General features: G+C 37.7%; 1 long non-coding RNA gene across 1 annotated transcript; it reads left to right on the top strand.

The window, feature by feature from the left end:
- Window positions 1-717: 717 nt before the first annotated feature.
- LOC107312179 lies at window positions 718-17778 on the top strand. The gene is made up of 4 exons (XR_001554423.2): window positions 718-8013; window positions 8289-8427; window positions 13570-13706; window positions 14902-17778. It is a non-coding gene; the product is annotated as an uncharacterized LOC107312179 (long non-coding RNA).
- The last annotated feature ends 19 nt before the right edge of the window (window positions 17779-17797 follow it).

The following is a 17797-nucleotide window of genomic DNA, read 5'->3' as shown; positions in this document are numbered from 1 at the left end:
AAGAAATAGTCTTCCTGGACCTCAAATTACCGCCTGGGCTTCCAGTTTGATAGTAGATAGCTTGAGACAAAACGTTTTCCCGGCCTAGTGCCTTTCTTCTATCATGGTCATGTATTGCAAGTATCTAACGTTGATGCGTGCTGTTCCCCTCTCCCACACTGTAGATTTTTAGCTCATTTGGTTTTTTTTTTTAGGACTTTCGTACCTACAGCTATGGACATAAATGGTTAGTAATTTTTTTCCTAGGTAAATACTGGGTTAGATTCAGATGTCCAGTAGGTTCAATCTCCTACATTTGATATAGTGCTCTGCTTTTTATTAGACATGGATTTAAATTGATATATTTTTTTTAGGAAAGTTGTAGAGTATCCAGTGAGTTCCTTAAAACATAATTAAAATCTCACGAAGTTGATAAAGGAAAGGCTGAGTAGTAAATAAGCTATTTATTTTTGATAGCTTTATACCTCTTTATACCTAATCTGGTAATATAGCAGGCAAAATCTTCTTGGATATATTTGGTATGTTACTGAAATATGAACACCATTAAAAAAAAAAAAAAAAAGTATATTTATGAATTTATTAGATGAACTTGATCTGTTTTAAGTGTACTGTATTGGAAGCAAGTTATAATTCATTGAAAAACCTGACACTGGGAGAAGTCAGACTGAATTTTGAAGGAACAAAATTATACAAATATAAAATTGTGGTTTTCAACAGGTGTAATTTTAGCTTCTTAGATTTTGTAATTTAGATTTTTGTAATTTTAGCTTCTTAGATTATTGAAATTTTACTGTCATAGGATTGTAGAATGTCCTGGGTTAGAAAGGGCATTAAAGCTCATGCAGCTCTGACCCCTGCCAATGGCAGTATTGCCGCTCAGCAGCTCAGGCTGCCCAGGGCCCATCTAATGTGGCCTTGAATGCCTCCAGGGATGGGGCATTAACAGCTTCTCTGGGCAGCTGTGCCAGGGTCTCAAAGTCCTCTGAATGACCCTTCAGCCTTCCATAGTGTGGACTGAAAATGAGTGTGGGTTTTTTTTCTTTGTTTCTTTGTTTTTCAGGGGAAATGATACTGTGTTACTGATTCAATCTGGATTCTAATTTCAGAGTTTGGCTTTTGTGTTATTGGAAGAAATGTTAACAGTACTTAAACAGAGCTGAATCTCATTTTATTTAGGATGATTTGTTTACTGGCTGTTGGGACAACAGTAAAAATACATTTTTCTTTCTACTTTTATGTTCTAGAAGATAGCTAATTATCGCTATCTATTAGGCAGAAGCTTATAATGAAAATATTAAAAATTTAGCTTTCTAAATGTACAGAGAAGTTGGAATTATATCGAGTCCTGTGAGTATTCAGAATATCAACAGAAAATTTCACCACTGACATGAGGGTTTCTGTGAATGCAGAACGCACCTGGAGTCAGTTTTCTAGCAGTGTGTGCAGACAGTTTAAAACTCATCAGAAAAAAGATTTCTGACAAGGTGGTCCAGAATTTAAACCACTGTGACCTTCTCCCAGACCGTAGATAACAAAGGCAGATTAGAGGTAGTACTAATAGTAGTCATAAAAATCATCCACCCAGACTGAAATCTTCCTTAAAATAGAAGTTACAACCTTCTTGGGAGGATAATTCCTGAAGATTAACAGAGCATTCACTGCTTGTGTGTGGGGAAAAAAAATGGGCCTAAAATTGGAAGGCGTCATTTTATAAAGCAGACATGCCTGAGCAGACAGCGAGTTGTGGAGGATGGAAGCAAGGCCACCCCCAGCATCTCAGAGGAAGTAATTAAGAGGAATTGAGTGTGGGGGAAAATCACCCTCTTGACATCAACATTACTAAGAGACCAGCAGGTCCCCATGCTGGCTGGCTCTGGCAGGTGGAGGCTAGACAGGAGCACAACTTTGATTGTATTGATTTAGTTAATAAAAAATTTAAAAGAATAAGAAAAAGATATCTTCTGCAAGAGCAGCAATGACTGCAGCACAGACTGGTTACTTACTTATCAGCATTCAAGGCAGCTGGAGCTGGAATAAAAGACATAGGGAGGGGTAGGTTGAAAGTCACCCCACGAATAGATAAGCTCTAGGTAGCATATGGGGAGAACTAGAATCCAGATGCATACTCTTCTGGTCTACTATGTGGTAGAAATTTACAGAAGAAGAAAAGATAGATAAGTAGTAGAGACGTGCTGCTTTGTGCAGCTTGTTACACAAATTCCAGATCGATCTTTCACTACGAGTTTCCTCTCACTCTCATAACCACTTGGCCTAGCCATGTCAGCTGCAATTCTTGCACACATTAACACAGAAAACCATGCTGTTAAGCAGATGGTTAGGGTGAATGGGTTTGTAATGCCATTAGTGGACCTATATAATGCTGTTATTGGACCAACATACAGATAATTGGTCATTTATTCATACGCAGAATAGTTCTTGATGGACTAGATATTTTTCTGCCCATGTGAGAAAATAGGCTCATTGAGATCAAAGTGTGTGTGTGTTCTAAGTCACGTGTGATGGTTTGGAGAGGGAAGTATAATTTCCTCAAGTATTCTCTTATTAAAAAGTACTTTTTCTTAACCAATGAAGTACTGACAGTGCTGTACTGTTTTCAGTTTAGGTGTTACTGATGTTAACAGGTTAAACAGGTTAAACATGTTAACCAGGTAGGCTTGGCAGCAGATTGGCTTTAGTAAAGAGTACTAGAGGGACCATGTAGTTTGCTCTAGAGGCTTTCATGGCCTGGCTTACTCAACTGGGGAGGATCTGGATAGTGTGTGTAGTCTACTCTATTACAATATGTAACAATTTAGTAACCTACTAACTTGCAGTATTGATAACAAACTGGGAATGCTGCAGATATTACCTTTTTCCTTTCTAAAGAATGGTAGTGCAGTGATTGACAGCTTGTACACAAATGCAGAAGTGACTTGCTATATTTTAAATGTTGAGAATATTAAATAAAAAAGACTGCTGTCTTTCTATTTATATGATATCAAATTTCAGCATTGCAAGTACTACGGACATGCTATAGAAACACTGTAGCGATAAATGAGGTGACCATCTCTTAATAATTTTAGACTCCAAAATAGGAGTAATCCATTTTTTAGGAGTCTGAGTAGAAATTATTTCTTATTGTCTGCAACTATGTAAATAAATGAGAAAATTTTTGGCACATTGTATGTTGATGAAGAAAAATCTGTCTTCCTTTATAATGCAGTAGCTTTAGGGAATCAGCTCTACGTATCTTCTATGAAGAACTTGGTTCAATGGAGGCTCAATGTCTTTTTTTCAGTTGCTCTAGTCTAGTGTCAGTCTACTTAGTCTAATTTTTGTTCTGGTGTTGGACTGAGTTATATTCAGATTTCTTACTGATATAAGGAATTTGACAGCTTCCATTTGCCAGATTTATAATCTTTGTGGAATTCTAATGCACCCTTGATGAGAGAAAGACCCTGAAATCTTACAAGCGGATCTTTACCAACTTTATTTTCCTGAGTGGCTTAATATTTCGTAGATTTTTCTTAGGACTTTATGATGATCTACAGGATATTTCAGAAATTTTCCTTTTGTTGAAAGGTGCTGCTTTTTTCCATATATTCAGTTGGATCACAGCTACCACTAGTGCTTAACCCATGAAAGTTTACCATACGTCTGTATGACTTTATGGCTTGAGTTAAGTGTTTTTGTGGTTTTGTGTGTTTTTTGTTTTTTGTTTTCTTTTTCTTTCTTTTTTTTTTTTTCCCCCTGTAAGGAATAGAATACTTTACATGGGTCAGAGGAAGCTTACAAAAGATTTTATACAAAATTTTCTGTATGAATTATCAAAGGAAGGAAAGTATTCATATTCTCCTCCAATTTTTGTACTTAAATCTAGATTTATCTACATGTAAATATATAGAACATTTTCTGTAATTGCTTTCCTAGCACAGGAGGTGAATTGTCAGTAGGTAATGATATACTTAACACTGAAATTATTCTTTCTTACATACTGTTAGAAAGCATTTTACAAATACATTCCCAGTAATCACCACTTTACAGTTAGGGAAAGGACAGAAATATTAATTGATTGGCTAAGAGTCAAGCAAGGGAAAGAAGCAGGATCAAACAGAACCTTAGAGTGAAATTCTAGTGTCCTTTATTGTCAACAAGTTGCTGTTTTCACATAGCAGGGATTTTATTCCAGAAAGTCTCCTACTTTCTTACCTGGTAGACAGCATAGCCTAGCACTCATTGCATTTACTTGTGAGACAGTTAACCTGACACAGGGTGTTAACTCATAGCATAATAACTTGACTCAAATTTTAATTCTACTATAGGCGACTGTGCTCATGACTGGGGTCACATCAACTGTCTGCAATTAGATATTTAATCTTCAGCTAGTTTTCTGAGCTTCCTTCATTATCAGTGAAGAAAAGAATTGCAAATCCTGTATATACTTTATTCCACAAGGCAAAGATGAGTGATTGGTTTTAAGCTGGCCTTGCTGTCAGCAGAAGCAGTCTTGGAGTCTTCCCCCTTCTTCATGTGCTTATCACAATGTGTGTCATAGACTGGATTCTCAATTCGATCTTAATTAAAGGTAACCTGGGGGAACCTGTTCCTTGAAACAACTTGACACGTGCTTGTACAAATGTTGGCATCAACACAAGATAATATAAATAAGGGATGGTGAGCAAAAGCAGTGTAAAACTGCTTTATTTTCCAAGTAGCACCAGGTTAAAGTAGCTATTGAACTCTGACCTTAGTCACCTACTATGTTAAGCAAGATTAATCTCACTTAGAGTTCACATGCAGTCAGTGCCATCTGATATTCACCTTACTGGCTGAAGTTTAGTGTGACAGCAGTACAAGGATGAGCCTGAAGCTCAGCCTCCATGATTGAATCCAGTGTTATTAACATTTAGAGAAATATTGTCATTGGAAGTTGGAATGCTGAGTTCTCTATTTGTAATATCTTGCAAGCTAAGAGCTTGTTCATTTCTAGACACTAATTATTAAAATTTCAAAAATTATAAAACTTAAAAAGACTGAAAAAATGTTCACCCTATACAGTAATTACATATTTGATCTAGTTAAAATTCTTTTAGATACTTATTTATTTTAGTGTGACAGCAAAGGATTAAACCTTGCCTGCAGTTTTGTTTTTTTGCGCAAAAGTCAATTATTGCTGGCTAAACATCCCGGAGGTAAACATGTGTGAGGTTGATAATGTGGTTAGAATAGCAACAGCAGTTGTAAAGAGATGCTGGTGTCCATGGAGTTAAAACATTCCATATTGGTATCATGCAAAAAATTACAGACTCTTCCAGTCAGGGAGCATCAATCAATTTTTGTTAACTTTCAGGATTTATGTTCTGATGGAGCTAATATTACATCTAAACATTACGTGTGCTGCATCTGTAAATTTCATTTCATTTGCTTAAGGAATCCTTCTGTATGAAAGACGTGAATTAGAACACTGTGTTATTTACATGGTACAGCTGGATTGATTGTAGGAAGGGTCAAATTCTGCTGTTCTTAATGAGGAAAATATTGACTAATGGCTTACGTAAATATTATGTGAATTCAATTAATATTTAAGTCTCATATTAAGCATTCAGAGCAGGAGAAACTGGCTTATAGCTCTTCCTCCTATGAGTGTACATTTGTGCTCACTCTTTCTATATTTTGTCAATCAAAATAATGCAGCTTCAACAGTGCTATGAACATTATTTATCACAATGTTCTGTGTCCCCATCATTATAGACTTCATCTCAGAACTCTTAACTCACAGAGAAATGAACTAAAAAGCCTGTTGCGCAGGCTAGCTGCATGCTTTATCCACTGATATTTGATGGAGGGAGGCAGAAGCTTCAGTAAAAATGTCTTCCAGTTGAATTCTGAGAAAAAGGCTGATCTAACTCCAAGAAAAGGTCAAGTGAGAAAAAGAATAGTGTTCCTTCATTTCTAGGGAGGTGGGGCTTAGCGCACCATGTCAACATCAGCTAGCTTGAAGGGACACCTGACTAAATTGTTGACCCTCCAAATCCCAAAGCAGGGTTGCAGCTTGCAGACTCTTTCCATGTACTGTTTAGGGGACTAATGTTTAACTTTAGTCTATGACTTTCCATGAGTGGATATGAGTTTTGTCCCTCTAGTCTTAATGTTATTGGTGCCTCGCCATGAAAATGGTTTTATTATCTGGGATGCCAAGAATAGCAGCTTGAAAGGCACAGCCCTTGTGTCCCTACCCATGACAGAAGCCATGGAAGTAATTGATCTTTTAAGTTCCCTTCTAACCTGAAGCGTTCTGTGATTCTGTGTGAGATGTGGATAAAATAACCAAACATTGACATATAAGCAAAGAAGAAATTTGAGTGAGGTGTACTATGCATATTTTGCTAAGATGGATAGACAGGAACATAACCATCAAAATTAACAGAGATAGATAATTTTAACATTTACCATTTTTATCTTTGCAATCTACAAAGTACCACTCTTCAGGAAGGAAACTGATTGCCACAAGTTATTAGAGGATTCAATCCCTCTCTCTTCTTAAGCTCTATGTTAAGTTTAATTTCATGCGTTGCCAGTGGTTGCTTACCTTCTCCTTTTGTACCCTTCCAAAAAGATTATGATAATAAAAATGAAATTGGTGACCAATAAAAAAGATATTTGGTCACATGTTGATCTCAGTGCAAATGGCAAATAGTATGTTGTCCCTCTAATATGATCATAATACCTACTAGTTTGCGTTGCTTATTCAAAAAGGAAATGTAAAATAGCAAATACACCTGTATATGTGAGGGCACAGATCTTTTAAGTTATTTGGATGTTAAATCCCTTTGACTTCATTGAGAAGTAGGAACCAAAGTGATTTTGAGGATACATGCTGTACGGTGGAATTTCCTACTGAATTACACTATTTCTGTTGGCATTAATATATTTTAAATACTTAGTGGCATGTGAAAGCCCAGTTTATCAGTTTTCCTCTGGGTCTGCGTTTCTTGTGTTGTGATGAAATAACAAATTGATTCAAAGTTTTTCAGCTTTTCATATTTCAGTTCCATGACCAAAACACCAGGTAGGCAGGACAATGAATATCAAAATAATCTCAACTCATTTTGAGAAGAACAAGCAGAGAGTCTTCCTGTGATGTGCTGAAATCCTTGTGAGTAAAAGAAAGTTGATTGTGTTGCACTATGAATGCATTTGTAAAGGTAGAATAAAAAAATATATATAAAATTCCAAAAGACTATATTTGGAGAATTTTAATGCTGTAAAATCAAGAATACAAATGTTGGGGAATGCCAAAAGTAGGTTTATGTTTGCAGTCTTCATATGACTGCTTCCAGTGCATCTAACATGAAAATGTCTTTAATTGCAAGATCTTATTTAATTTTTATCTCAGGCCCTTTCTAATTTAACACTGAATGGCTGGTACCCTCAAAATATGTAGTAATCTGATATTTACTCTGTTTTACTTTATTTGAGATAGGTCCTTCAGATTAGTCCAATTCTGAATGTAGGAATGTTGATCTTAAGGGTAGATTTCTATGGTACTATTGCCTACTGTCCTGGTGCTTCTTAGCTGTTCATTAATTTAATGCAAGTTAAAGTCACTGTGTTAAAACATGCCATTTTAACTATTCTACATATTGTAGACCAAAGTAAAAGAATAGCTATTGTTGGACTTCCAAACAATGCTTTAAACAAGGTATTTTGAGTTTTTTGTTGTGTTTGGTTTTTGTTCTTGTTTTTTTTTATTTTTTTTTTCTCCTCAGAATTTGTAGCAAATTTTTTTTACTGCCTGATTATGACTGGGTACCAGAAATCCCATGGACTTTGAGGAGTAATCCTAAGCATGTACCTTCTCTATTAAACAGATCCCATAGGCCACATGGGGACAGTAAGATAAGGAAGACACAGTCATGTAGGAGAAGTCTGATTTAAGGGACCCCTGAGACTGAATACTGACAGTGTAACACGAACTGTAGCAGACGTGAGACTAAAACTTAACTCTTCGAGGTAATGCATATATATATGTGTATATATATACATATATGCACTTCTTTGTAACTTTCTTCTCACACTTCTGTTTCTGTGATGAGTGGTGTGAGTGAGAATCCTCTCCACTGCCCTGGCTTGTCCTCTGAGCTGGTAGGTAGTTGGCACTGAAAGAAGCAGAAGTGCCATTGGTAGGAAAAATTTTTCTTAACAACATTCTTTATAATTTTATTTTATTTTTTTTGTAATATAACAACTTTTATTTATCTAATTTGTTTTTGTTTTCTTTGTTTTAGTGTTGTTTTGTCTGTAAAAAAGCATAACGCATGTAGAAGTGTTTTATCCAAAGGAGGCACCGCGTGTGAGATTCTAAACCACACCAAGTGACCAACATGCAGATGGCAGCAACAGACTATTGCCACGTGACTGGGGCTGGTAAGAGATGGTATTCATCCTTAACAATGGGTTTCAAAGTTAATTATTAATGATGGGAAAATGCTTGCAACTCTTCTAATTTGGTTATTTCAGGCTGCTCTTGCCTTTCCTTTGACAACGTCACTTGATGTTAAAATGAAACCCAGGGTGTCATTGGCTAGCCATGTCAGCTCTGCCTAAAATATAAGATTTAAGTCTTGATATTCATGATTTCATGTTATGAAATACACTACGCTAAAAAAAAATCATACTTTGGCTGTTGCAATTACGTATTTTCAATGTGAATTCCTAAATGAAAAGGTCAGCAAAGAACTCCACTATCTTGTATTTTGCTTTGTTTACTCTTCATGTAGATAATGAACATGAATTTTGTTGTTGTGGTTGTAAGAACTCTTTTTGTAAGTGAGAAGACTGCATTTTTTCCATTTAGGCAAATGTTCATTCCTGCTGTCCAAAGTGAACTGTGTATATCTTCAGCCTTTTTGAGGGCGTGATTTGAATGCATGTAAATTCATATTGCGTCTTCTGCTCTATTATCTTAGGAAAAATGATAAAAAAACTGAAAAATATGCAGTTATTAAACCTTTGATAGAGTTAAAACATTTCTGTTAGGAGCACAAAGGAAAAGCTTTTGTTTTTCATTCCAGTAAATGTAATAAGGATGTCTTTTTTCCCTTCTCGAAATGTCTGTGCCTCTGACATGCTGTACGGGATGAACTGCTGTTTTAACGACCTAGGGGGTTGCTTCTAGAAGTGGTTGCCCTTGGTGAAGAATATATTTGCAAAGGATCTGAATGACCTTGTGCTTTTGAGCCAGACGGGTGCTATTAGTGTGTGATTTTGCTGGAAAACTCCTGAAGCGGCAGTTGTATTGTCTGTCACTGCAAATACAACAGCACTGTAGGAGTATCGAAAGACGGACATTGTATAAAAATAGTGCAAGTAGTCCTTGCAGTATTATTGCATCAGAAGTGCAGAGATTGACACTTTGTTGATATCGTAAAATTTCAAACGCGCAAGCAGGTTTTCTTGTGATCTCTTTCATTCAGTATAGCATAGCTCATGCTACACTCTTAACAGGCATTCCAGATCTCCTTGAAAACACAAAGAATGGCTGTCCTTCCTTTTTCAGCTTGTAGTCCTGTTAAATCACTGGCCTTATTTGCTATGGAGAAGTATGTGGCCAAACTGTGTTTTCAAACGTGGAACATTTCTTGAAATCCTGAAGCTACCAAGGGACAGAGAAGGTCATTCCTCACCCAGATATACTATTGGTAGAATCAGACATTACTGTTAGAAACATCAGTGACCTAAAGAATGAGGACTTTTAGAAAAGCAAGAAGGATAGGTAATGCATTTCTCGGAGGGAAGTTTTGGGCACAGCAGCTAGATCTAGAGTTTTATTGCTATTTTCACCAAAATAATCAGAAATACTTGAATATGACAGCTGTGATTTTGGTTAAGGAGCAGGCTGTGAAAAGCATAAGCACACGAGACTTTATCCTACAAAATAACAATATGAAACTGTCCTTCTTTCTGCAACACATCTGATACTGACAGGAGTAGAAGGCCTGAGTAGTGGGGACTATTTTTTGTCCAATCAGGAAAACTCTGCAGTGCTTTAAGGAGTCATTGGCATTATAAAACAGTGAGACCAGACATTGGACTGAATGATTCCTTTGAGTCCCTTTCACTCAGCCTATTCTATAATCTAGTTTGTGCTTATCACATTAAAAACAAAACAAAACACATACAAACAAGCAAAAAAACACTAAGAATCTATACATCTAACTTAAAACAAACTAAGAAAAATATGGGTATCTGCAAGTTACATCTCAGTTCAATGTCCTGATAGGTTTGGCATTCATTCTACCTTTTCTCTGGATGAACTCTCATAGTGGCTAAATTCCTGTATTAGTTAACTTGTTTGTGTGCCTACATGGAATCTTTAACTTTGTGTCCATCCAAACTATATTTTAATGTTTTTCTGATACTGCAGTAGGAATTTCTTTTTCTTCTTCCTGTTATCAAATGTGTGCTGTGCTTTGATGGTTCCTGCATTATCCAAGCCTAAAAACCCTGTTCCTACAGAGTGCTGATACTTTGGCCTTGATCTATTGCTGCACTTAAGCATAATGGTGTGATCTGTACATGTACTAATATGCCAATACACTAGGCTTTCTATGATAATGACTTGTAATTGACCAGGAAATAGAGTCAAGCTGAGTAAGCTGTTAAAATACCAGGGCCAGCCCAGCAGCAGGGAAGAGAAACCTTCAAGTTACTTTCTGAAAACAAACTGAGGTTTGTTTTGAAGGTTACACCACAATACAGTCCAAAGTCTGAGAGGATGAGGAATAGCACTTGTGAGGGAAAATAAATATTTAAGTAGAATTTGCCTTTTTCTTTTTTTTTTTTTTTCTTTTTTTTTTTCCCCCTGTGTTAATGGCTTTCGATTTTCAGCATCAGTTGTAGACAGATTTTCTGCATTGGATCAAGTCCTTTCTAAAGGAAGGTATCATTGTCCTCACTTTACATTGGCACAGAGAGCTGAGATGACTTGACCAATTTCTCTTAACAGATTGTGTTGTAGCCAACCTTTTAATTCTAAAGAAAGGCAGGTGAATAGTAGTTTCTGTGTGGCAAAAATGCTATAAAAGAAAGGAGTGTTAAGTGATGCATTTTATAGGGGATACAAATTGATGAAGGTTTGTGAAATGACAGTGAAGAAGGGTTCTTGAGAAGAGCAGAGGTACCTGGGTAAACGTAATGTTTTAGGAGACATACATGTGGCATATATGTATACTCGTGTACTGCTATACATAGCTTTATATGTAACTATGCAATATCTATAGTAAAGCAGACTTTGTATAGTAACAAATATGTTACTCTTTGTACAGAAACATATATAGTGTTCAGATTCTGGGGTAATCCTCAATTAAACAGCAGCTAGATGGGAGTTCAGAAGATGCATGGGACCTCAGAGATCATCTAGTTCCAACCCTCTGCTATGGGTAGAGTTGCCACCCACTAAATCAGGCAGAATGTCAGGCTGCCCAAGACCCACGCAAGCTGGCCTTGAATGCCTCGAGATGGGGCATCCACCACTTCTCTGAGCAGCCTGTGCCAGCACCTCAGCACCTTCTCAATGAAAACATCCCCGCTTTAATACTTCTGATATTAAAAACAGCAATAAAGCACTTCATGGAAACCGTTAGGTGCTTTATAATTGGCAGGTGTGCCTATCCCTGAGGATTTACAGGGAGGAAAAAATAAATGTTGGAGTTTCTTTAGCTTAAGTAATCATTACTTAATGGCTGTGATTTGAAAAAGCCTTGCTTAATTTAGTTTTCTGTTCCTTCTGTGAATAGAGATGGCCAATCATTTTAAAATTCTTGTTTAAAATTGGAAATGTTGCTTTTATCTCAGGTGGTGACGCTTCCCTCGCTGTCTTCTATTAAGGCTGTGGTATTCTGTGTAAATAAATATATGTTAGACTTTGCAGCGAGAGACTGAATGGGGCAGAGGAAGGATTGAAGTTGTAGGTGTATCATGCATTGTGAATGCCTTGCACTTGAGCTGAATACTCAAAAAACTAAACTGAAAACTCAGAACCCCATTTGGAATACTCAAAAATGAAATAAGATAAAAGTGTGCTCCAAACCTCAGGGAACATAATTTTTTATGCTACACATTGTGGCAGCAACATAAATGGGAGAGAAAGAGGAAATAATAGCACCAGGAAGAGGAAGGCAACTGTTAATTTTAGTGTGAGACAAAACAAAGCAGCATGAGCAGCAAGGAAAAGATGGCAGAGCAATTTTATGCAGCTTTATTGAAGAATGAGAATTTTTTTCTCTCTGTTTCACGCACTGCAGTCCCTTGTGCCTCCCTCCTCACTTTCTTGTTATATATCTATTTCTTCTTGCATTTTTATTACAGTACTGCAACTAGAAAATAATCTTTCTATGCTAATTCACCAAAGTTCTGCAACTTTAGCACAAGAAATACTCCTGTATTTCTCCCTGGTTGACTTGGTGAGCCTATTAGTACTTGTTCAGTTGCTCTGTACTCCATGCTTATTGGTTGGTGGTTGCATGCTCTCAGACCCCAACATCTGACAAGAAGCCAGGACAGGGACTGAAACAACTTTACTTTTGATTTACCTGTCATTTGCGGATTCAACTCTTAGCATTTACGTTCCCCTAATATTGTGGCTTCTGAATTGAATGAATATGAAATCTAATTTGTGCTCTCCAGAGGAAATAGCTGTAACACTTGAACATGTTACTGTCAGAGGGATTTGGGTCAAATATTGATTTTTCTAGTATGCCAGTATCAATCAGTGCGTTTTAATTTAATTCAAAATACCAGCAGCTGAGAGTTCATAGAACCTAGAGTTATACTGAGATCGACTTCATTTTCTCAGGTCTACTATCTCTGAGTCTGCTGACACAGTGAGCAGCAGAGATAATTCAGTATTTTAAGAAACAGCTAGGCTGCTGGATTGAGATAGTCCGTATTTATACCCACTCTGTTAAAAAGAAGTAGCAATCTCTAAGCTGAAGATGTTCCAGGGGAGCCTGAGAATGGCAGCCTTCACTGAATAGTGTTGGAACCAGAGCAACTGGGTTAGAGTGGTAAACTGTAGTTGTAAGTGGAGAGCGAAACCAATCTTGAGTGAATGCCGTACCCAGACATTTCATACTCATGTGAAACTGCGGGGTTTGCAGAAGTGTTGGAATGCTCAGAGCACTGAGCTGAATTTCAGATTATTTCTGTATATTTACCAGGGAAAATGCTACAGAGAGATGAAAATGGATTTATTTGATTACTTTACTGGGATAAATTAGACAATATGCCCCAAAACTGTGGATACCCAGGTCTGAAAATTTTGAGCCATTGTCTTTGATATTATGGTTTAGTGTGAAAGAGGTGAAAAAAACCTCCCTCCATGTTGGTTCACATAACTCCTGTGAACCTGTATCTTTGTTTTTTTCTGAAGCAGATTTTCTAGATTCCAGTGTTATGCTGTATCCTCAGCATGGGGATTTTAATAATTCTGGCAGCGGATCGATTTTCTGTAAGAAGAGTTCAGATGATGAAATCTGTTCTCTCTCTAATGAACACCTATTCTTACAGACAGGTTCATTGAGACTAGTGGAATGATTTGAGAGAGCGCTAACTAATTTCAGAGAGACCTCCACAGCCTTGGTCCACTTTGGGAAGTTGGATTTAATAGTATGTGAAAATGACTGAAACCAAAAGCAGGCACAGAGGTGAGAATTCTCAGTGGTTCCTGTGGATATACCTTCATAGTTGGTGAAATCCACATTCTTATCTGAGGTTTACCTCAAATCTCCCCCAACTATTCTTATCCCCTTAAATCCATGCCTGCCTTCCTGCCCATTGAATATTGACATATTTGCTCAGATGGAGCTATAGGATATAGTCTGTGTTCAAGCTTGTCTACTTTGCAGTGAACATGTAAGTGAAATTCACTTTTTCTCCAATTCTACTCTGTATCTGAAAATTTCTGACCTTTTTTTCTTTCCTCGTGCATCAGAAACTACATGTGCATGTCTTTGTGTGCTGGCCATTCAAATCCTCATTTCAGATGCTTTACCTCATATCTGTTTTGCTTTATTCATCTCAGAAACAGCTAAAAGAAATCTGTTTGATGTTGGTGCTTACTGACCAGAGTTCTGTTAAGTCAGACATGGTGATTCTCATAAGCAGCGCATGTGAATGAGTACTCACCTCTGAAGGAAAGACAAAAATTGATCATTATAATAGATACCTAGAAGTATTCCATAAACAAGAATTCTGAGTTGCTCTCTGAAGTCTTCACTGACTCCTGTAGAGGATACCAAAATTCCTAGTTTGGGTATAAGGAGCTTGGGCAGAACTTGCTGGTGTGTATTTCTTAAGGCACCTCCAAAGAGGCCAGCACACCTTCTAGTAGCAACTTCTTATCTGTTGAGTCCTGGCTTTGTCATGCCTCTTGCAGCACAAGTACATCTGATACTCCAACAAGAAGACAAACAGCTTTCAGTCGCCACGCTGGAAGAAGAGCTGTGTAATGCACATTTCTTTCCTCCCCACTGACTTCCTGCTGGTCACTGTTGCTCATAGTTTGCTGGCTTCCAATGACACAAACCAGAGCAGAATGCCCTTTCAGTGCATGCTCTGGAGTTATTGCATGATTCACTGCAGCTGCTTATAGAACTGTCTTGACCCTGGCCTTTTTGTTTTATCCCTTTGTACTTTTGATGTAAAGCCTAGTGTTAATGAACTGCTTAGAGCACACAGGTGTATGTAGTTGCTAACTGGGTTTCAGTTTATTTCAGGACAAAAGAAATATGGGCTGACATTAAAATCTGAGAAACATAGCACTGGGCAAATCTAGCAAATGACTGTCCACAAAGAGATTGTGCAATCTGTCCTTACTGTTACATGTTCTATCATCCACAGTATTCCGGGCTGCTGTCTCCTTCAGTTGAAGATCTAGTGCCCACAGCAGGAAGAGAAAGGAAGAAGGAAGAAATATCATGTCATCAGATGTGACATGACCTGATAAGTTGGAAGCGATGCTGGGCCAGATACTAAGGACATGCTGGAGATGATTATGTGGGGAAAAGAAGAAGCAGAGTCAATCATAGACCAGTAATCACCTGCCAGTATCTTTCTACCTGTTACTGAACAGATAACATCAAGAATGGGAGCACTTCACTGGTGGCAGTCAATGTGCTAGAAGAACTGTTGTACTGTAATGTTCTGGCTTATCTTGGATGGAGCTCAAGGAAGATGCTGGGGACCTTTCCTTTGACTTTCCTTGTTCATCCTCTGTGTTGTATGGTGCCAGGTAAATTTATGTGTGACAAATTTGTGTGGAAGTAGCATTTTACTTCAGCTAATTATGAACTGAATGTGACACTTATGATCTCTTCCCTTTGCCTCTTATTGTTCTTAAGCCTGTTATTCAGTCAGACTTTCATGCTGATGTTGCTATTTCAACACTGTCTAAGACAATACCAAAATCCTACATACTGTAATATTATGAGGCTGAGAAGGAGGAAATTTATTCTGTTGCTTACAATTCGTTTTCCTTAATTCAGTACCCTATTAAAAGGAACTGAAAACAAAGAAGGTTCTTGGCTGAAAGAAGTTTCCAGCTATGACTCTAGACTCAGTCTTGCTCATTTGGTAGCAAGCTGCCAAACCAGCAAGTCACAAAGTCTCTTTCTTTCTCGTGTAGATAGCTAGTTTTCTAGTGGCTGTTTGTAAAAATCACTCTTACTTCGGGCTTTACCTGATTCTCCACTGTGTCATCTTATTACCCTTCTACTTCAGTTCACCCCCAATATTTTCTTTCTTGAATTGGCTTTGTGAGGTATGGTCTAGTCTCAGAATCTTTCACTGTACCTCTTCCACCTGTCACATTGCCTTTTGTAGGTTTTAACTAGCTGGTCCTTATTTTTGGAATATTTAAGGTCAAAACATGCAGCAACAGTGCTGGGACCTTATCAGGTAAGAACTGTCTTAACTGTTTAGTCATATCCACAATTCAAATATAAATGAATCACCTTTGTATTTCTGGTCATTTCACCCTGCCCACTACTGAAAGATGCATACGGGCAGATATTTCTGTGTAGACACCATGCAGTTTATTCCAAGAATTAGGAATCTAAGCTTCTAAAGAATCACCAAAGCCCCCAGAACAACCATTGGAAGAATTGGGTAGGGAGGAAGGAAGACTAGTTGCCAAACACTCCCAAACAGTGCTCAACATCAAAGAGCCTGAATTAACCTTGGAATACTTGATTGATGATTCAGTGAAAGGAAGCTTCCAAATCTGCACTTAGCATAGGTGCAGAGGGTTGGTGGGAGTATTCTCTCACTTCCCCTTTGCCCCTTGTGCTCTAATAAGGGGAAAATTGATTCCCAGTTTCTGAACAAAGGTCTGTAGCTAAGAGTGAGTGTGGTCTTCCTGTCTGAGTAACAGCTGGGGAAAAATGAATAGACCATATGTCAGAGAGCAGCCGCCAGAACATTGGGACAAAGCTGTGGAGTACTGCCAAACCTCACAGTGAAAGGCATGGCTTTCAGGGCAAGGGGTAGAGGGAAGCTGCTTGAATCACACTGTCAGGGATCCTGCACTGCTGTACTTTTTAGGGATCACAATAGGTAAGTCCAGAACAAAAGAAGGAAAAATGACTTGTTTTCAGAAAGTTGGAAAAGAAAGTCACTTAGCCAGGTGGCTCTGACCATCCTTGTTTAAACTTGCCCATTTCTCTTCACCTGTGGGATCTTTCTCAGGAAAAGCTAGAAAGCTGTTGTTGCTTTTCTTCTCTTGGTCCTTTTTTTCCCCTCTCCAAAATCTGCTTCATTTCTGTTTCTTTTGTGACCTGATTTCAATGGCAGAATGGGATATTCTCAGGTGGACATCATTAACAACTGTAATGCCTGCCACAGCTGAAAGAGGAGCTTGGTTTGTGAGGATTTTTATGCAAGAGGAGTTGGTCTGCAGTAGCTTGTCTGAAACTTCTTTCTTTTTTAACCTCCTACCTATAAACTGATTACATGTTCCAGTCTGTTCCAGGCCTGTGGAGGATGTCTTCAGTGTTGAACAGGTGGAACTGAGAGCTGTAGCTAATGAACCCAGTGAGCTCTAGGAGAGGGGTTATAGGAAGCAGCCCTCAGGCAAGGAACAAATAAGAGACACAGCCCTGGACAAACACTGTAACCCCACAAGCTGTGGGATGCAGCTATTCTTTTACACTTGAAATATCCCTGTGAGCTGATGTGGTCCATCCTACACTTTGTGGTAAGCCTGCATTGAGTGGCACAGACTCACTCTGTGCACGTGCAAGTCAAATAGTAACAAGGTAAATGGGGAAACAAACTAGAATCTTGGTAAAGTTTTGATTTAAAAAAAAATAAAAATAATAAAGTAGGGTAATTCTTTATAGGAAGAAGATATGGATGTTATTAAAAGACGCACTTCAAATTTCTAGTTGTGGTCACGTTCACAATTGTTTCAATTACATTTCTTTAATCAAACAGGTCTCTTCTGAAAATTCCTACTTTTAAACAGAATACCTGCTTAGAAGTACCTAAGGAAGTGAAACTCAATTGCCTGCATTGCTGTCTGTTACTTATTTGTCTAACAAAACCAACTGAAAGCAATTGGAAAAAAAAAACAAGAAGTATTTTGCAGTGCTTTACACCTTGCTGGTTATTCCTCTTAATGAGTCATTTCAGATTCTAGATATCCAGTCCACTGTAACTTGTTATATATTGGCTTATAATGGTTAAAAGGAAAAAATAAATGAGAATATACTTCTGGAATGGCAGTGATATCTACCAA

Source organism: Coturnix japonica, chromosome 3 (assembly GCF_001577835.2).
Source record: "Coturnix japonica isolate 7356 chromosome 3, Coturnix japonica 2.1, whole genome shotgun sequence".
NCBI classification, from domain to species: domain Eukaryota; kingdom Metazoa; phylum Chordata; class Aves; order Galliformes; family Phasianidae; genus Coturnix; species Coturnix japonica.
This window is presented reverse-complemented; position numbering and strand designations above follow the sequence as displayed.